The 20,241-nt window shown below is 44.5% G+C and overlaps 1 protein-coding gene and 1 long non-coding RNA gene across 7 annotated transcripts in view; one reads left to right on the top strand and one right to left on the bottom strand.

Annotated features, from left to right (window-relative positions):
* STIM1 (stromal interaction molecule 1) overlaps window positions 1-20,241 on the bottom strand; it is a 188,993-nt gene that overhangs the window by 113,064 nt on the left and 55,688 nt on the right. The window lies entirely within an intron of this gene.
* LOC142003501 (uncharacterized) overlaps window positions 19,620-20,241 on the top strand; it is a 47,147-nt gene continuing 46,525 nt past the window's right edge. The window contains exon 1 of the long non-coding RNA XR_012642847.1: window positions 19,620-19,672. This is a non-coding gene — a long non-coding RNA (uncharacterized LOC142003501). The remainder of the gene's footprint in view (window positions 19,673-20,241) is intronic.

Below are 20,241 nucleotides of genomic sequence, written 5' to 3' on the forward strand. Positions count from 1 at the left end.
AAGGGGTTAATAAACATGCGGACAAGGGGCACCCAGTGGACATAATATACCTAGATTTCCAGAAAGCCTTTGACACGGTCCCACACCAAAGGCTTTTATGTAAATTAGGCGGTCACGGGATAGGAGGAAAGATCCTTTCATGGATCGGAAATTGGTTAAAAGACAGAAAACAAAGGGTTGGAATAAATGGTAAATTTTCACAATGGAGGGGGGTAACTAGTGGTGTTCCCCAGGGGTCAGTCCTGGGACCGATCCTGTTCAACTTGTTCATCAATGATCTAGAAAATGAGGTAAGCAGTGAGGTGGCAAAGTTTGCAGATGACATCAAGTTGTTCAGGACAGTCAAAACCAAAAGCGATTGTGAAGAACTACAAAAAGATCTCAGCAAACTGAGTGATTGGGCAGCAAAATGGCCAATGAAATTTAATGTGGGTAAGTGTCAGGTAATGCACATTGGAAAAAATAACCCAAATTACACGTACAACATGATGGGGTCAAATTTAGCTACAACAGATCAGGAAAGGGATCTTGGAGTTATAGTGGATAGTTCTCTGAAGACATCCACGCAGTGTGCAGCGGCAGTTAGTAAAGCAAATAGCATGTTAGGAATTATTAAAAAAGGGATAAATAATAAGACAAAAGATATCATACTTCCCCTATATAAAACTATGGTACACCCACATCATGAGTACTGTGTGCAGATGTGGTCTCCTCACCTCAAAAAAGATATATTGGCATTAGAAAAGGTTCAGAAAAGGGCGACTAAGATGATTAGGGGCTTGGACCGGGTCCCATATGGGGAGAGGCTAGAGAGACTGGGCCTTTTCAGTCTGGAAAAGAGGCGATTGAGGGGCTATATGATAGAGGTATATAAAATTATGAATGGTGTGGAGAAAGTGAATATAGAAAAATTATTTACCTTTTCCCATAATACAAGAACTAGGGGACACCAAATGAAATTGATGGGTAGTAGATTCAAAACTAATAAAAGGAAATTTTTCTTCACACAGCGCACAGTCAACCTGTGGAACTCCTTGCCGGAGGAGGCTGTGAAGGCCAGGACTCTATTAGGGTTTAAAAAAGAGCTCGATAAATTTTTGCAGGTTAGGTCCATAAATGGCAATTAGCCAGGGGTAAAGTATGGTGCCCCAGCCTTCAGTACAAGGGCAGGAGATGGATGGCAGGAGATAAATCACTTGATCATTGTCTTCTGTTCTCCTTCTCTGGGGCACCTGGCATTGGCCACTGTCGGCAGACGGGATACTGGGCTGGATGGACCTTTGGTCTGACCCAGTATGGCCATTCTTATGTTCTTATGTCAGTTTTGGGACCAGTTCTGTCCAATATTTCTATAAATGATTTAGACAATGGCATGGAGAGTACGCTTATCAAGTTTACAAATGATACCAAGCTGGGAGGGGTTGCAAGTGCTTTGGAAGATAGGGTCAGAATTCAAAATGATCTGGACAAACCAGAGAAACAGTCTGAGGAAAACAGGATGAAGTTCAGTAAAGACAAATGCAAAGTATTCCACTTAGGGAGAAACAAATTTCACAGATACAAAATAGGAAGTGACTCCCTAGAAAGGATAATAACAGAGAGGCAGCTGTGTTAGTCTGTGTTCTAAGAAAACGAACAAACAAGCAGCCATGTAGCACCTTAAACACTAATAAAGTAATGTACTAGACGATGAGCTTTCGAGGGGCAGATCCACTTCTTCAGACCTGGAGATGTGCAGAACATTTTATAACATAAAGATAAAAAAAGTGGAAACTGACAGATCAAATATATAGGACTGAAAGCAGGGCAGGGGCGAAGGATGAGGAGGAGGGGAGAGAAATAGTAAGTGTCCTGCCTGAGATCCCTATTAAGATCAAAGAGCGGGAAGCTGCCTCTGTAATGCATAAGGTAATTGCTCTCTCTATTAAGGCCAAGTCTCAACTTATCAAATCTGAGCATAAAAGGATTCAATACGTTGAGATTTGGCCTATCATATATCTTTCTCAGTTGTCTTTCCCCACAATACACACACAGTCTTTTTCTCTGCTCACTTGAAAGCTTCTTCATGCCTCTTAGAATTTTTGCTGTACTTCTCTGTATCTCTTCTACTACTTTTTGAGGTGGGGCAACCAGAACTGAATACAGTATCCAAGGGAGGATCGTGCCATGGATTTATAGAATGCTGTCATGGTATTTTTAGTCTTATCTATCCCTTTTCTCTTGGTTCCTAACATTTTCTTAGCTTTTATGACTACCGCTGCACACTGAGCAGATGCTTTCAGAGAACTAACCATGATGTCTCCAAGATCTCTTCCTGAGTGGTAACTACTAATTGAAGCCTCCTCATTTTGAATGAACAGTTGGGATTGCTTTTCAATGTGCATTCCTTTGCATTTGTCAACACTGCCGTTTTCTTGCCCAATAACTCAGTTTGAAAAAAACCTTCATAAACTCTTCAGTCAGCTTTGGACGCAGCTTGATTAATTTTGTTTCCAAACTATGCCACTTCACTGTTTACCTCTTTTCCAAGATCATTTATGAATACGCTGAACAGCACTGGTCCCAACAAGGGTCCTTCAAGGAACCCCTATATTTACCTCTCCATTTTTAAAACTGACAATATATACCTACCCTTTCGTTCCCATCTTTCAACCAGTTACTCTCACATGATTGAAACAACCAATTTATCACATGACTCCTCACTTTGCTTAAGAGCCTATGGTGTGAGATTGATCCAAAGGGTTGCTGAAAATCCAAGTGCATTCTATCCACTGGACCACCCTTGTCTGTATGCTTGCTGACTCCCTCAGTTCTAAGAGACTGATGAGGTACAATTTTCTTCTTTAAAGTATTTTTTGACTCTTTTGCACCATACCACGCTCCTGTCTGATAAATGTTTGTTACTATAATTATAATAATAATAATATAATATATGGAGATATACCTATCTCATCGAACTGGAAGGGGCCTTCAGAGGTCATGGAGTCCAGTCCCCTGCCCTCACAGCAGGGTCTATTCATCATCCCTGATAGATTTGGAAAAAAAAAATCTATTTATTTGCTCTGATCCCAGAATGCTCCCCCTCAAAGACTGAGCTCACAACCCTGGGTTTAGCAGGCCATTGCTCAAACCACTAAGCTGTGCCTCCCCTCAAAATTTCAACCAATATGTCTGGTACTGAAGCTGAGCTAACTGGCCTGTCATTGCAGAAATCACCCCTAGAGGCTTTTTTTAAAAAAAAATCAACATTTCATTATCTTCCCTCCAGTTAACCAGTATAGAAGATGATTCAACCCATAGGTTATATCACTGTTTGCAGTTCTGAAATTTCATATCTGAGTTTATTCAATACTCTTCGCTGAATGGCATCTGGTCCTAGTGACTCATTTTTCAATTTATCAGTTTCTTACAAAACTTCCTCTATCAAGCCCTCAGTCTGGGACAGCTTCTCAGATGGGTCTTCCTTGAGTGCTCCTCCAACACCTCAATCATCAGCAGCCTCAACTACTGTTAGTTTGTGTCTTTCAATCTTTAAACTCTTTCATGCTGCCTAATTGTATTTTGACACCTGGTAGAGTTTATGCTCCTTTTTAACAATCTATGCTCCTTTTTATTTTCCTCTCGAGGACTTGACATTGTTTTTAGAAGAGGTCTTTTTGTCTGACTGCTTCTTGTATGCTTCTGTTTAGCCACCGTGGCAGTTGTTTGGTCATCATACTGACTTTTTCAGCTGAGGTACATGTATAGCTGGAGAATCTTATGTTCATAAAAAGCTTTCATGCTGCTGTAGACACTCCACTTGTGACTGTTCCTTTTAATATGTGAACATAGCCCCTTCATCCTCTCATTCACGCACACACTCCATCTTGTTCTCACCCCTTCTCTCACAGTCCCTTTGCCACTCTCCCCTGCCCGCAATCACTCCTGCTCATCCCATTCCCCTGGCCCCAGACTCACTCCTGACTCTCCCCTCTCTGCCTGAGAATGTGGCACCAATGTCAGGGCAGATCATCTCCCACGCTTGCTCTTTTACCACTAAAAGCATAATCCTATACAAAAAGGGCCCAGAAAGATTATTCAGTTGGCTTTCTCTTCAATATGTTACAAAACATCTGCCTGACACACACACTGAGGTACAGTAGCCTAACTGGCAATGGGATTGACTGGCGGTCTTCGGTGTATTAAGATGGTTACTTCAGTATAATATTGAGATAGCTATATAAAATACTTGACTCCAACAGCGCTCACTCCTTGTCTATAGAAACTTGTTTACTATATATTTGAGAGTTTGTGTGGCTGTCTATCTGTACATTCATGACTCTGTTCAAGAACTCCTTCTAGAGAGTAAAAGCTCAGATCACCAAATTTGTTATGCAACTTCCTCTTACCATACCTTATGCTTAGAGAAAGGTAAGGATTTGGTTGTGCCAGGACAATGGGATGCACATGGAATGCGATTGTTTCTCACCTGATAGGTGGGAGAGTTATATTCCAGAATTACCATGGGAGACAAAAGGGAACAGGCAATAAGCCAGCACAGTCCCTGCCACTCTGACAGCCCTGAAGAGCTGCGGAACAGCCGCCAGCCAGACAGCACAGCCCCAACCACCCCAGGCAGAGGTTTTGGACACCCCAGCGAGCCCAGGGGAGAGGTCCACTCAATCCTGACAATTCCACAGAGCTGTGGAACGAACACCAGCTGGGCAGCACAGCCCCCACTGCCCTGGGGGAGCATGACGTTTGACTTCATCTTGGGACATCAGTATGCTTCCACAAACGGAGTATGGGACAAAAGGATTCTTGACATGCTAAAGCTGTATAAGCCAGGGAATGACATTAACTGCTGTCCTTCAATCCTCAGACAACGTAATGTACTTCTCTGGTGGAGTGTCCTTGTTTGATTAAGGCAGTTTTAAGCATTTTAAGGTGTGCATCCCAGACTGGGTTCTCAAAGCATGTTCTGTGGTTTCTGAGTTCCTACATGTACATAACAGATTTCTTAGTATGTCTGGCAGGTTTATGGGTGTCATTAAACAATTATACCCCATACCTTATGGGAATCACTTCCTGAAAAAAATCTTTCCCAATCTCTCACTTCTACATTTCTTACAACTTTACAGCCTCACCAAGTTCATCGGCAGAAGCGGCTTCCTACAACCAGCACCAGCTCCCACTGGCACCAAACCCTGCTGATAACACATGCAAAACCTGAAGACATCTCTGCACTGCGATGAATAATACCTTCCAAAATATAACCTTCAAGACCTGCAGGTCCTATACATTCTATCAGTAGTAGGCATCCTTCAGTCTGCTTAGACTATGGATCGCGCCCTTTATAGTTTCAATTGAGGACTTCATTTACAGCGTTTACTGTGACTACGAAGGCCCACACAAGAGTGACAGTCCTTGCTGCATCTCTTGCAGATGTAGTGGGTGTCTGGCAAGTCCTTAGTGTGCTTTCTGTGCGCTCGCTTCTCCTCTGCTAGCTGTCTGATCTTCATCTCACCCTTCTGAACGCCCTTGTGTAACCCCTGCCTCCATCTGCTGCGGTCATCTGCTAGTTCTTCCCAATTGTCCAGCTCGATGTCTACTTCTCTGAGGTCTCTCTTGCCGACATCTTTGTAGTGCAACTAGGGGTGTCCGGGAGGTCTTTTGCCAGATGTTAGCTCACCATACAGGATGTCTTTTGGAATCCTTCCATCATTCATCCTGTGGACGTACCCAAGCCAGCGGAGCCGACGCTGTCTGAGGAGGGTGTGCATGGTTGGGATTCCAGCTTGCTCAAGGACAGCGGTGTTGGTCACTCTGTCCTTCCATGATATTCCAAGGATGCGCCTGAGGCAGCACAAGTGGAAGACGTTCAGCCTCTTTTCCTGGCAGGCATACAGGGTCCAAGTCTTGCTGCCATAAAGGAGGGTGCTGAGGATGCAGGCTCTGTAGACTTGCATTTTGGTGTGAGTGTACAGCTTGTTATTATTCCCCACTCTCTTGCTGAGTCTGGACAGAGTTGTGGCCGCTTTTCCGATCCTCCTATTTAGCTCAGTGTCCAACAACAGGGTGTCAGTGATGGTGGACCTGAGGTAAACGAACTCGTGGACGACCTCTAACATATAGTTGTCAATGCTGATTGATGGGGATTCAGCAACATCCTGACCGAGTACGTTTGTCTTCTTTAGGCTGATGGTAAGCCCAAAGTCCTTGCACGCTTTGGAGAACTGATCCAGCAGTTTTTGAAGCTGGTCTTCTGTCTGAGACACTACAGCAGCGTTGTCTGCGAACAGCATGTCTCTGATGAGGACTTCCCGCACCTTAGACTTAGCTTTCAGCCTTGCAAGGTTAAACAGTTTGCCATCAGATCTTGTGTGCAGCAAGATGCCCTCTGTTGAAGATCCAAAGGCATGCTTCAGGAGGAGTGCGAAGAAGATCCCGAACAATGTCGGAGCAAGCACGCATCTTTGTTTGACACCGCTCCTGATTCTGAAAGCATCCGATAATGCGCCGTCATATTGGATGGTTCCTTCATGGAACGACTGGATCATCTTGAGTAACCGTGGAGGACAGCCTATCTTGTGGAGCAATCTGAACAGACCATCCCTGCTGACCAAGTCAAAGGCCTTGGTCAGGTCGATGAAGGCTATGTAGAGTGGCTTCCTCTGCTCCCTGCACTTCTCCTGCAGCTGCCTTAGAGAGAAGACCATGTCAATGGTAGACGTCTCTGCGCAGAATCCACACTGCGATTCGGGGTACACCCTCTCAGCAATCTTCAGGAGTCTGCCAAGGATGACGCGAGCGAACAGTTTACCAGTGACGCTTAGGAGGGAGATTCCACGTTAGTTGTTGCAGTTGCTTCTGTCTCCTTTGTTCTTATACAACGTTACAACGTTAGCATCGCGCATATCCTGTGGAACCTCACCCTCTTTCCAGCACAGGCACAGTAGCTCATGTAGGGGTTCCAGGAGTGTGTCCGCGGCACACTTGAATACCTCTGGTGGTATACCATTCTGGCCGGGGGCCTTTCCTGCTGCAATACTGTCGATGGCTCTCTTCAGTTCATCCACAGTCGGTTCTTGATCCAGTTCGTCCATTACTGGTAGGAGCTCAATGGCCCAGCAAGCACTTAGAGCAGCCAGAAGAACAGTACAGCAGACAGCCAGGCGCTGTGCCAACAACCACTGGCTCCAGCTATGCAGCAGCATCCAGACCTGTGCTGACTTTGGTAATCTCAGAGGAATGTACGAGGGTATGAAGAAGGCATTAGGACCCACCCAGAACAAGATGGCACCTCTGAAATCCAAATCTGGTGAAGTCATCACTGACAAAGCCAAACAGATGGAGTGCTGGGTTGAGCACTACTCCGAGCTGTACATTCTATCACAACATGCAATATACATCGAGCATTGAACTAAATGTCCCAAACACAATTACGTGGGGGAAACAAGACAATCATTACATTCTCAAATGAACACATATAGAAAAATTAAACGAGAAAAACACCATACATCATCTCTTGGAGAACATCTTCCACTAAATGATCACTCTATATCTGCTCTCTCAGGCCTCATCCTCAAAGGAAATCTGCACATCATCTTCAATAGATCAGCCCTGGAGCTTAATTTCATTACTTTGCAAGACATCAAAGGCCATGAAATTAATAAAGACTGGATTTATGGCTCATTACAACAACCTCTATCCCCCTAATCCTCCTTTGATCTAAGACTGCAGAAGTGTTAATTGCCAACTTTATGGGGAATGGTCTCTTGCAATGCGGGTTAACTCCTTATCTGTTCCACCTTGTATTTAGCTACAACAGTGATCAGTCATGAAGAACAGTACTCCGAGTGAGCTGGAAAGTTGCTCTCTTTCATCAACACGTTGGTCCAATAAAAATACTATTACCTCACCCACCTCATCTTTCAGTACAAACTTTTATATGAAATCAGTTAAGACAAACCTTTAACTTCCTCAGTACCCTTAAGAATGATATGAATGAATCAACCTCCCGTAACACCAAAATGCAGCCAACCACTTCCTAGGAAACAAAACAACACTCCAGAACAACATAAGACAGAAAGAGAGAACAAAGACTATAACCAGCAAGAATTCAAGGAAGCAGACTGCAAGTATTGTAGTTGGATTCTGGCCAGCATACAAGGGTCAACAACACCCCCATTCCTGGAAATGCTGCCAGGGAATCTTTTAACAATCAAAACTAATTTTCCTTTACTTTCTTCAGCACTTGGAGCTGGAATTGATGACCTCTCAAAGTTCCTTCCAGCCCCCTAATGCTATGATCTATAACCCCTCAGAAAGAAGACAAGATAGAGGAAGGAAAAAAAAATACCCGTAACACCAGATTAAAAACCTATAACAGACACATGTCAACTGTTTCAACCACCACAGCTCATGTTATACTGGATTAAATGCCAAACTGTTGTGCATTACCCATGCAAAACTAATACTTATTTTAAAAAGGTAAGAGAAAAATGCTAAAAGCCAGGAAACCACATAATGGAGGTTGATGAGTCATTCTCGCTTGCAGCATCTGAAAGAGCCCAAAGAAACCTGCAGAGAAAATAAACCTGCAAAGTGAGTGTGTTTCTGTCGCCTGATCGTCACTAAAATATGCACATTATTGTAACATTGTTCAGCCAACAATAATCATTTTCAGATTTCAGCTCTTGGTACATTTACGAAAGATGCAGATTGTAAAAAGAATTCAGTAGGCGCAAGGGCTCAGAGATGCTCAAATCCAATTCAAATCATGTCAGCATGGAAACTGCACGTTTGAATAGTAACTGAAGGACTGCAGTTTGGTTATGCACTTTGAAACATTTACAGCTTTTTGTCTCTCCACCTCTCTCTCCCTTCGACCTGAGATACATCAGCACACAACTGCTGCAGTAATTAAATTGCCTTTGTATGTCCACGCTACACTTTTGCCTTAAACACCCATGCTTAACAAACAACCAGCAGCACTGTGTAACCTTGCAAACTAACAGATATTTTGGAGCATAAACTTTCGTGGGCAAAGACCCGCTTCATCAGATGTGCTCCAAAATATCAGTTAGTCTGTAAGGTGCCCCAGGACTTCTTGTTGTTCTTGCAGATACAGACTAACTTGGCTAGCTATCTGATATTTGTCACCATACTTAACAGGATCACTTGCAGGAGCCTGTCGGCATAAGGCTTTTGTGAGATGGCCTCTGAAAGCCACTAACAGTTGATGTAAGTAACGGAGCAGCTACACCAGGAGTCGACAAAACATGACCCGCAGGCCACATCAGGCCTGCCAAACCTTTCGATCCAGCCTGCCATCAATGTCCCATGGCCCAGCAAGACTCCCACGCAGGTTTCCTGTGTGCCACAGCCCCACGTGCTGCTCAAAGCAAACAGCTGCTGAAGACAGCACATGCATCTTTGTGTGGTGCATGCCCCCTGGGGGTGAGGGAAGGGGCTCTGTGACAAAGGCAGCTGCCTGGGCCATGCTTGCTGTACCGGCAGCTCACAAAGTGCTCCCCTGGCGTACACAGCGCACAGAGATGTACAAGGTCCCAGCAACCAGACACTGAGCAGTGCGTGGAGCCACAACAGGTAGAGATCCTGCGTGAGGGTCCCACTGGATGATGGTAAGTGCCTCCTGGCCAGAACCTGCACCTAGCATCCCACTTCCTCCCGACCCCAGATAACAACCCAAATCCTCTTTATCCCCTCCTGCACCCATTCCCCAGGTCACAATGCCCTCCCAGACCCTGTACCCCTCCTACACCCCTCCCGGAGGTCAAAAATCCTCTCCTACACCCAACTTCGAGCCCAGACCCTGCACCCTCTCCATCAATATCCTAGAAGAGGGAGACCCTTGATAGCTTAGCAAATTCTTGGAAAGCCTCCCCCACCAAAAATTATTGCCCACCCCAATCTACACTGGCCCTGCACTGAGCTAGCTGCATCAACCTAAATTCCATGCCTCTCAGAAAGGTGAATTCATTAAGATGGAGTACCAAGGCAGTTACATCAGCAAGAAAAAATCTAGCACAGACTCTTCCACAGTTAGCATAATGTAAGCTGCCTTGCATCAACACTTCTCTAACATAGACCAGCCTCAGGCTTGGTCTACACTACAAACTCATGCAAGTATAACTGTGTCAACTACACCCTGAGCAACCCTAAATTATACAGACCTAATCTGCAGCGTAGACAATGTTAGGTCAACAGAAGACCTTCTCCAATGGGAATAGAGCAATGCAAAAATAATGTGAGTTAAGCCCACAGTAAGTTAAAGCCAAAAGTAAGAATAGCCCTTTTGTCATCGTAATGATCTTCATTAACTAAAATCACTTCATCAGAGTACCTGCAAAATCTGGAAGCCCTGTATACATTCCAATTTAATGCTGGAGGGAGAAAGAAGTTTTAGGCTTTAAACACCTCTGCAATAGGAAACAGCTTCTGTTGTGAACTGTATTTGTCATTTTGCTAGAATCAGGACAGAGGGACAGGGCCTGTACCACTGCAGTCACGCACAGCTACTCACTCATGGTCCCTGGCTTTTTTAAACCATTCAGGCACTGCAGTGCCATACCATCCAAAACGAAAACCTGTATGCAGCTCTACTGCCAGCAACAATCTGTGTCTGGTCTTATTTCAGTTCAGATAATGGCTCTCAAATTAAGAACTTGGCTACCTCTACACTAAGAGAGAAATTTGAATTTACAAGTGTCATATTACAATGTCACTGTCTTCACTGTAAATACCATTAGCTCAATTTAGGGAACACTAATATCGATATCATAACACCACTGAAACCAGCTGGGTGTAGCGTCAAGTTCAAATTTAAAAGTCCGAACGAAGGCCAGTGTGGAAGCACCATGTCTTAAAATCGAATTCATTAGCCTCCAGAGGTGTCCCATGTGTATCCCACAATTATAATGGAGATACACATCTCCTAGAACTGGAAGGGACCTTGGGAGGTCATCTAGTCCAGTCCCCTGCCCTCTTGGCAGTACCATGCACCATCCCTGACATCTATTTGCCCCAGTCCCTAAATGGCCTCCTCAAGGAGTGGGCTCACAACTCTGGGTTTAGCAGGCCAATGCTCAAACTACTGAGCTATCCCTGCCCTACAATGCCCCACAGTGCTCCACTCTGGCCGCTTCCATCTCCACTGCTCTCCAGGTATGAAGGAATTAGATAACAGGAAGCCTGCTAATTTGAACTGGGCACCAAGCCTGCGGCTGTGTGGTCATGCTTGTATGAGCAGCTGAGAAACTTCTTTCTTTCAGCACTGCGAACACACCTATCCATTCAAAATAGCCCCAGCACGGAGCTCATTGTTCTGTCTCCACCTCTGCAAGCAGAGCACTTGCATATTTTTTTTCAGCATGGGCCCAGCCCCTGTCCTGCCGCACCATGTGGCAGCTCTGCTGTTGGGGGGGGGGGAGGGGGAGTCATGCATGAAAGGAGAGGCCGAGAAATTTATATTCTGCAGTTTACATTTGTGCAGTGCTCACCCTCCCGCCCCCACAGGCACCATGCAGTTGGGTCTTCCCCACACCCAACTACATCACATGGCTAGACCCCAACCAAATAAAAGGACGTGCCTGCTGCTCAATGCAGACCATGCTGCCAGGCAGCACCATGTCCTGGCTGGCTTGTATGCAGTGAGAGCTCCATGGGCCATTAATATTTCTGGGGGCTTGCTACTGCCCAGGGGACCATTTCAACTGACTCTGCTGCCACAGGTTCCACTTCCCCACCCCCCCCCCAATGAAAAATATTTTCAGGGGCTTGCAGCTGCCATGGGGACCATTTTCACTGGGTCTGCAGCCATGGTCTTCCCCACACCCACCCCACCCCCCGCACAAAAAGATTTTTGGGGATCATGTCAACTGACCCATCATCGTCCGATCCGCTTGACCCTCCCCCCATCACAGAATGAGTGGGTCCAGCACCCTGACAGTCAACCAGTGCTGGCCCCCTCCCCATCCGAGTACCACCACTTGCTGAAATTTGGTGAGCCACATCTCCCATGTTGGACAACTCTGTGTAGCATAGTGGGAAGCCAAAAATCTTTTTCCTAACTGTTCTATCCTCTTTCTTCATGCTTTGGCCCCCTTAACTCAGGGAAGAGGGGGTGGAGGGCCAGCTGAGAAGACACAGACTGTTGGGGGATCCCAGGGCCCAGACGCTGTGTAATGGACTGGGAAGCCAAAAACCCTGCTGCGCAAAATCTTTTTTCAAAACCTTTAATATCCTACTTTTTCTTCAAGCTTTGCATTTTTCCTGTATTATTTTCAAGGATCATATGTAATCAAGGGAGTGGGGATGGTGGCTGGAGGGCCAGTTGAGAAGACACAGACACGTGCTGCTTTTTGATCTTTGATAATTCAGTTACAGCTACAGATATAAAAAGCGATTCAGTAGTAGAAGCAAGACATTTCAATTAATTTGGCAATCTTTATTGATGCCCTATTTTTCCTTCCTGCCTGCTGGAAAAATGGCCATTTGCTTTCACAGGAGGGGAATGAGGGTAATGCAATGTGGGGAGATGACATCCCATTCCCACTACCACTTGCGGTCAATATATTAAAACAAAACTGAAAGTATTGAGGAATATTCTTTGATGGACTTGAATTCTGAGAAGTAAAGGGACTTCAAAGTTGCCCAGGCACTTCGAAGTACCGGCAGGTTGACCACAGCTACACTCCAAAGTTTAACACCTTCGAAGTTGCCGTGGGGGAGAATTAGCTTAGTGAAGTGCTGCATATGTACTACAGCACTTCATTAATAATCTCCCGACACCCTACTTACCATGTTGCTTTCGAAATAGGGAGCTAGTGTAGACACACCCTTAATGTTTTGAGAAACAATGATCCTTAAGAGGTTGCTAGCTTGTGCAAGTTACTTGACAGGGATCTCACTTTTCTAATCATCAGTTTCTTAGCTCTTCCCGAAAATCAGATTTGGTAGTACCCTGGGAATTTATTTACAAGAGCTGCAATAATTGAGGGTTGTATAACTTTTACAAGCATAAACTTCCATGAATGCCCAACCAGTTAATTAAGAGAGAGACTAAATAAATTAAAATTCTGTAGCAGAAACAATCAGGAGGCAGGGTGGGGAGAGAAAATTCTATTTATTAGCTATACCAGGCTCCTAAAAGCTGCATTTCACTTTGTACATTTTCACTTTCCTAGGTCTCATGTTCTATCACAAAAGTAGCAGCACGTTATCTTCACAGTGCTGTAAAGAAATGGTTAAATCTCCATCTCATAAAAACAGTGCTGTCTCCTCCCTTAGTCATTGCCAGCATTTGAACTAAGATATTGAAAGGCAGCACCCCAAATGCACTGTACACGGATATCCTCCCTGGGCACTTACTCATTTCTGCCCTAACTGCCAGCTTCTCTTGGTGAAACACCTAGTGGAGTTCCCTGCTTGACAAGGCCTGCATTCTCCTTCCCATCTGAATGTTCACTTGACTGTCAGGTGGAATGGTTTCAGGATGAAAAATGGCCAAAGGTTTTCTTCCAAAAAAAAAAAAAAAGAGCGAGAATGCAGGCACATACAGGTGCTAATTTCTTAAGTTAAAGATCCATTAAAGAATCAAGGAAGTTTACCTTTTTTGAGGAATTTGCTTGTTATGACAAAACAAGTTACTCTACCATGTAAGGCCTTGCACCTTCTGTGTACATTTACTGCAAACAAAGTTCAGAAACTGCTTTGGGCACCGAGCGCATTTCTACAGCCTTCAGCAGCTTGGACAGTAAATCAAGCTCCTGAAGCTTCCTGGTTCATACAGTGCTGGATGTCTCTTGCAGTCTTCCCTGAAAGAGGCCATCATGAGGAGCTTCCAGGGGCAACTTCAGCACGCTATGGAGGCCTTCTTTAAAACAAGTGCCGAATGAGCAGGTTCTGAGCACTTGTCAGCTGAACATCTCGGACCCACGAAGCCCAGCTGACAATGGTAGCTCATGGGGCAAGAAGAGAACCAGAATTGCAAATGATGTCACAAAAGTTAATTCCTTCACTAATGTATTTAGTTACAATTTCCACCGCTATGATCACCAAAACCACTGCTTTCAAAAGACTTTTCAGGGGCTGCCAATTTTCTTCTCTCTACCGGCCACTGCTTCTTCCACTAGTAGTGCAGTCTGTCTTGCCATTCCTCCAATCAGAGCATCCACCCAGGGAAAATAGCCAGGACCTGTAACTATTCCCTCAGAAAGGAACAGAGCTTCAGAAAAAGCAAGATGGAGAGGACCTCTTGCTTGGGAACTGCCACTCCATCTTCTCCTTTCTCTTGCAGGAGCCTAAGAGTCGGGGCACGTTAGGTAATCTCTTGACAACTAAAAACCCAGTCAACACAAGGGAAAGGTTATGACTTTTCATAATTCAACATCATTTGTCACTGATTAAGTCTAAGTACAGGAAAAGCTGTCCTCTCGTCTGTGTCTACAGACACGTCTACACTTACCAGGGGATCTGCACTGTGGCCATTGATCCCTTGGGGGTCAATTTATCAGGTCTAGTGAAGACCTATTAATTAACTGCCGGTCGCTCCCTTGTTGACTCCAGTACTCCACCAGAATGAGAAGGGTATCGTTTTCATTGTTCAAGGGTTTGGAAATTAGAGTTTCTCTGTCAACCTCCCACAATAGAGACCCTGCAGCAACTCAGCCTAAGATACGTCGACTCCAGCTACGGTATTCAAGTAGTTGGAGTTGCATAAATTAGATCGACAGTGCCGCATCGTGTAGATCTGCCCCATATCACCAAAGAACACGAACCCTGGCAACAGCAACAGCAGGCTGGACAACTCTGTTCCCATATAGTCCTCCCAGAGAGGGTAGGTAGCTTTCACTGAATGCATGATGTCCGCCAAGTGCATCAGGGAATCAGCTGCTGCTCACTAATAAACTGAACAGGTTCGGCTGAGAGCTATGCTACCTTTGGATGAACCACCTTTAAAAAAAAGAGGTTTTTTTACCCTATCGAGGTGTTTTCTTTTTATCTGAAAACTTAAAACAAAAAAGAGAAAAGTCCGCGGGAAGGAAAAACAAACGTAAGGAATATTCTGGTAAGAGCTCAATACTGCTGAAGGATTTGGGGAATGTGTCCTTTAGAGATCATTTGCATGAAAATACAAAGGTGTGCATATGTAATGCCCTGCAAACAAAGCCTGACTGATAGCAGGTGAAGCAATGAGGTTTTGCTATTTGTTGTAAAGTCACAATTTATGCTATCACCCAGAGTAACACTGTGAAGTCTCACCAACGCTTGAAGTTTTTGTGGGGGTACAGGGCAGTCATCATCACTGGATAAGATATGGATTGCACAGGAGTCCCCACATCTGAGCACTGTGAAGCAGAAGAGGGAGGAATAGTGGCTGAACCAGCTATCTGGGAGCCTTTTGGCCATTCATCTGTGAGACTGAAAACAAAACAACAGTAATGTAACCCTTTAAAGACTAACAATGATTTATTCGGTGATGGGCTTCCATGGAACAGATCCACTTCTTCAAATCAACAGCATTTCCAGTACAGACTTAAATTTGTAACACAGAAGTCCAAAAAAAAAAAAACCTGCAATAAAAACAGACAAATCAAATGCATAGGACTGAAGGAAAGGGGTGGGGGGATGTTAATTGTCTTGCCTGAGAATATTATGAGGATCAAAGGAAAGTAAGCAGTCCTTATAATGCGTGAAGTAATTGTTGTCTTTGTTCATGTCACATGTAAATGTGTCAAATTTGAATGTGAACTCCAGTTCACAAATTTCCCTATGCAATCTGTTTTTAAAGTCTCTTTGTTGTAAGATGCATATTCTCAGGTCTTTAACAGAATGGCCCACTCCACTGAAATGCTCACTGACAGGCTGATGTGTATTGAGATTCCTGATGTCTGCTCTATGTCCATTCATTCTTTGGTGAAGAATTTGCCCTGTTTGTCCAATGTACATAGTAGAGGGGCACTGCGGGCACATAATGGCATATATAACATTGGTTGAGGTACACGACAATGAGCCCTTGCTCTTGTAACTAATGTGGTTAGGTCCAGTCATGGTGTCCCCAGAATAAATGTGGACAAAGTTGGCAACAGGGTTTGTTGGCAGGAAAAGTTCCAAGATTAGCATTACTGTTGTGTAGCCTGCAATTGCTAAGGAGAAGCTCTCTTACATTAGGAGGTTGTCTATAGGAGAGGACAGGCCTGTCACCTAGGGCCTTCTGGAGTGTAGCATCATGATCTAGAAGAGGTTGTAGGTTTTTAATGATGCATTGCAGGGGTTTGAGCTGGGGGCTATAGGTAATGACAAGCAGTGTTCTGTTATTGATTTTCTTGGCCCTACCATGAAATAGCTGGTTTCTGGGTATTTGTCCGGCCCTGTCAATCTGTTTTGTTTTTTTTTTCCACTTCTCCCGATGGGTAATTCAGTTTTATGAATGCTTGGTAGAGGTGTTGAAGTTTTTGGTCTCTATCAGTAGGATCAGAGCAAATGCAATTGTATCTAAGGGCTTGACTATAAAATGATAGATTGTGTGGTGTGTGCTGGATGTAAGCTGGTGGCATGTAGGTAAGTGTAGCAGTCAGTGGGTTTCCGGTAGAGAGTGGCGTTAATGCAATCATCAGTGATTTGTACTGCGGTGTCCAGGAAATGTATTTCTCGTGTGGAATAGTAAAGGCTGAAATTGATGGTAAGGTGCAGGTTGTTAAAATCTCTGTGGAATTCTTCCAGAGTCTCTTTACTGCGAGTCAAAACAATAAACAGATAATTGATGTAGCGTAAGGAGGGATAATAGGAGACAAGAGCTAAGGAATCGTTGCTCTAAGTTGGCCATAAAAATGTTAGCATACTGTAGGTCCATGCGGGTGCCCATAGCAGTGCCACTAATCTGGAGGTATAAATTGTCCCCAAATTGGAAATAATTATGGGTGAGAAGGAAGTTACATAGGTCAGCCACCAGATTTGCTGTGGTAACATCAGGAATAGTATTCCTGATAGCTTGCAGTCCATCTTCATGTGGAATATTGGTGTAGAGAGCCTTTATATGCATGGTGGCAAGGATGGTATTGCCAGGAAGGTTTCCAATGTTTTGTAATTTCCTCAGGAAGTCAATGGTATCTCAGAGATAGCTAGGAGCGCTGGTGGCGTAGGGTCTGAAGAGGGAGTCCACAAAACTGAATAGTCTGGTAGTAAGGGTGCCAATACGCAAAATGACAGGGCATCCTGGGTTTCCAAGTTTATGGATTTTAGGTAGTAAATAGAATAATCTACGTCGGGGCTCAGATGGTGTGTCTGAGTGAATTTGGTCTCGAGTAGAGGCAGGGAATTCCTTAAGTAGATGGTGTAATTTATTTTGGAATTCTAAAGTGGGATCAGAGGAGAGAGGTCTGTAAAATGTGGTGTTAGACAGTTGTCTTGTTGCCTCCTGTTCATAGTCCAACTTATTCATGATGACGACAGCACCCCCTTTATCAGCTGGCTTGATTATAACGTCCGAGTTATTTTTGAGACTCTGGACAGCATAGCGTTCAGCACAGTTGAGATTGTGTTTCATTTGGTGTTGTTTGCATATAATTTCAGTCTGTGCACGGTTGTGGAAGCATTGTATATAGAAATCTAAACTGTCACTTTGTCAGGGGAGCCCACATAGAATTCTTCTTCTTTTGGTGCTGGTGGGGGGGGGATTGAGCGAGTCAGACTGATGTTGATTGGTATGTTGGAAATATTCCCTTAGGCGGAGACAACAAAAGGAGGCCTCGAGATAACCACAAAATTGTTTTAGGTTCATGGAGGCAATGGGGCAGAAACAAAGTCCTCGGGATAAGAAAGACTCTTCAGCTGGGCTGAGTTTGTAGTTTGAAAAGTTAACAATATTCTCTGGTGTGTTGTAGTTGTTGTAATGGTAGTATCCTGAGGTATGAAGTAATTTACATAGTTTATTGTCCTCTCTCTTTTGAAGGGAGTGGAGGTGTGTATTATAGATTTCTTGTCTAGTGTAGGTAAAGTTCTGCTCTGTGGGGTCTTGCGAGGATGCTTGATTATTGATGAGTTTCAAATTCAAAGAGGTCATTCTTGATCCTCTACTGCTTGCTGTACAGGATACTGATCAAGTGGTTCCGTGGCATAGTTTCTCTCTATAATCAGTGTAGTATGGTGATTGTAATGGGTTTTTCAGTGTCAGTCCCTTGGGCAGGACGTCCACCTTTTTGCATTTGAAGAGAAAGATGATGTCTGTCTGGATCTGAGAGAGATTTTTCAAATAGTTGATGGCTCTCCCTTCCAAATGACTATATATAGTGCCTTGCATGGTGCACAGTGTCCAAGAGATAGCCATGTTAGTCTGTTTTCTAACAAAAAACAAAACAGCAGTAATGCAGCACTTTAAAGACTAACAAAATGATTTATTCGGCGATGAGCTTTCATGGGACAGACCCACTTGATCACATCAATAGCATTTCCAGTACAGACTGTAAGCCTGGTTTGGCTAGTTCTCCCCCAAGCCCCATTGTTCAAAGATAGCTCTCAAGCTGGTGTCTATAGTTATTTTGTGAGAATCCACCTTGGTGGATACTGAGATGCTGTGACTAGGCCCAGAGCTGAAACCACAATAAGTTGGAATCACTGGCAGCTGAAGCCACAGAAAGCTCAAAATCTGCAATATGGCGGGCAAGCAGCCAGAGCACAGCAGACAGGTGACTGGCAGGAGCAACCGGTGGGCGGCCAGCAAGGCGGTTGGCAGGAGTGACAGGTGGGCAGCCGGTAGGAGAAGCAGCAGGTGGCCAGTTGGGTGGCTGGCAGGAGCAAGCGGAACACAGAACTGACACAAAGGTGTGCCTCAGGCTCCATGAGGGAATGCATCAGGGTGATGTCTCAGGGCCTGCACGGACTGTATAGAGCTGTGAGTGGGGCATTTAAAGTGGGGTATGGAGAAAGTTTGGGTGTGCAAATGGGACCCTACAGTGTCGGACTGGTGAGCCTGAGAGGCCAAGGACACTATTCAATCCATTTGACCTGGGACAGTTACTTCAGGGTTGGGTATGAACTCTGGGTGTGATATTTTCCCAAGCTAACGCCATGTGACTTCTCTGCCTCTTTCATTAAAAGTTCTTTTCTACACTCAGTCTCTGTGCATGCGAATGGGGAAGCATTGCCTCTCCGAGGCACCCAGGGGTATGTGAACTTCCCAAGCTACTGGGTGGGGGCTCGAGCTGGTTCTGTGTGAGATGGATGAAAGGAATCTCTAACTATTGAACCCCACCCTGGCTGCTGCCAACTGCTTTAGACAGAAGGGTTACAAAAAATTGAAGTAATACACTAACAGGGCCATGCACCACAAAGGCCACAAGTCCTGCCTGTGTTAATGAAATACCAAGCCAGGAGATAACAATTCTATAAAATGGAGTTTCTTGCTATGTATGGGTGCTGCAAAGGCAAGCCTAAACTTACCTGCAGGAGAGCTAGGAAAGGGTTAAGCTTACTTGCCCCTGAGGGAAGGGGTTTGGGGGAAGTGGCAAAAAACCAATAGGAGCTAGCGGAAAAATTCAAACCTGAAACTGAAATCACAGCAGCCCCTCCTTTGTTAGAAAAGGAGACCGAGAAAAGACAGGGATCTCTCCAGGAACGGAAGCATGAAATGAGCTCTTCCAAAACAGATCCCCTGGGCTCATCAGAATGTGTGAGTAAAGAAAAGTTTAGGTAGTCGCCTAAGGTTTACTGTTTTTATTGTCTGGGGGGTTGGAAATTACTTCTGCACTGGTTATTTGTTCCTTTTGTTCTCTCTCTCTAACCAAGAACCTGGCCCAGGGAAAATCCATGTGTTTTGCTTTAACTGTTAGCCTTTTCTTTCTGTTTTGTTTTTTTGAAGCCATTTAGGATACTTGAAAAGATAGTCTTGTTTTAATATAAACGTGCTTGTTCTTTCTTAACAAGTACTGGTTGATCCTTTGTGTTCTACTGGAGCTTAAAACTACATGCTTGGCCACACACATTACCAGAAAGCTCACAAGTCCATGCAGGGTTCTCTTGGGGGGTGTTCCCATTACTTCTTTTGAATTTATTGGGAAAAGGAGGCTGGCGGTTCCCGCCCCCCCAGGGAAGAGATTCTAAGTGATTTCTTTCCTGGAAAGGGGATTTTGTACACTTGTTGGTGGCAGCTACTGATTAATTTCAGGGAAAACTGAAATCACGAAAACTTTTCTGTCTGGAAACTGCAGAGACAGTGTCTAGCAGTGTTTTATTTGCTAG

Source organism: Carettochelys insculpta, chromosome 1, assembly GCF_033958435.1.
Source record: "Carettochelys insculpta isolate YL-2023 chromosome 1, ASM3395843v1, whole genome shotgun sequence".
Lineage (NCBI taxonomy): Eukaryota > Metazoa > Chordata > Testudines > Carettochelyidae > Carettochelys > Carettochelys insculpta.